Here is a 1571-nt window from a genome sequence, read left to right on the forward strand (position 1 = left end):
TGTAATTCTCTGTTTGGTATCTCAGCTTAATGATGGGTGGCTCAAAATTCTTGTCACAGATTCACAGCCACGATTTCCTGGTTGTCTTGACACGGAAAAAAGAAGAGCATTTTTTGAATTATGTTGTAATTGCTTGTCTTCCTCCCAAAAAACAGATTAGTTTAACATTATTGTGCAAAAACGCCCAGCTTCCCTTTTTATATTATTTATTCTCTTTTTCCCATGACTTGATAAAACTTTTTAATTCACGTGCTAAAACAGTTTGAAACTTACACTTCAGCCATTTCAATTTATAAGTCTTACTTTATTTTTAAATTAGTCTCAAATAGAATAGTACTATTTTTTATACATAATAAATTTTTAATTTCAATTTTTTTCATTTTACATTTAATAGTATTATAGGAATGATATGGCATAATCAAAAATCACAAGATCTAAAAGGTATTTAATTCGATATGTTATACACACTTTTAGCTCAGATAATAAGATTCAAAAATTTCTTTTTATAATCTTAAATTTTATGTCAAATCAAACTAAAACACAACAAATAAAATCTAAGGAGTAGTAACTAGTGAAGAGAGTGGGTGCTCAAATCACTTGTGATCTCTTTTTTCCAAAGTGTAGACTGCCTTTTGCTACATTTCCCTACAAGTATCCAACTTCTAACATCAAGATGTGGTACCAAATTGGGCCAAACACCATATTAGACTTCACGCGTACACCTATCCAATTCTCGACCAAGAGTGTGTCATGTCCAGACAATCAAACGGGACAAAAGGATTTGACCTGTAGTCGTCCATGATAAACTTTTTGGAGTTAGAGAGAAAAAGACACTATTCTGACCAAGTCCAACAATTTTTTTTGGTTTTCCGCTCAATATTCGGTATCCGTATTGGAGCCCAATTATATCCGAATTCGCACTGTATAGGACCGGGAGTTGTGGGGGGGGGGGGGGGAGGAAGAGGAGCGTTCTCTACCAAGAATTTTTCCATTATTTAATGCTCGAACTCGAGACCTCTGATTAAGGGAAGAGCAGCCACATCCGCTCCACCACATCCTTTGGTGGTAGTCCTTGTATGTTTTCATTCTAGTATGACTCAGTCCATTGTAATCAGTTGTATGAACAGCACAACTTTGGATAATAATGGACATTATTTGTATTGAGTGTGCATAAACAAAGACCACATGAAAAGTAGAATAGAAAAATATTGAGTTAATATCCTAAAATCTTTTTAAACTGTCATATATTGTTAGTTTCCTACTTAAATTATTCGATCTCTCTAAAATCCCCTAAACTACATTGTTCTTCACAATAAAAGTCAATCATTGCATTCTTAGAGGTGCTTCTAGTATATGTTCCTAATTATCTAAAAAATGTGTCATGTGGTACTACACGTGGCTATTTAACTTAGCCTAAAAATCCCCTAAAACTATTTTTTTTATCAGTTATCTACTTAAACTATTCGGTGTCCGCAAAACGCCCATGAACTATATACCCTATATATTAAAATCTCATGTTGAATTCTTAGAGGTGCGTATGTCTAACTATATTAACTTATGGTTTGTATTAA

The sequence above is a fragment of the Nicotiana tabacum genome, chromosome 21 (assembly GCF_000715075.1).
Source record: "Nicotiana tabacum cultivar K326 chromosome 21, ASM71507v2, whole genome shotgun sequence".
NCBI lineage: Eukaryota > Viridiplantae > Streptophyta > Magnoliopsida > Solanales > Solanaceae > Nicotiana > Nicotiana tabacum.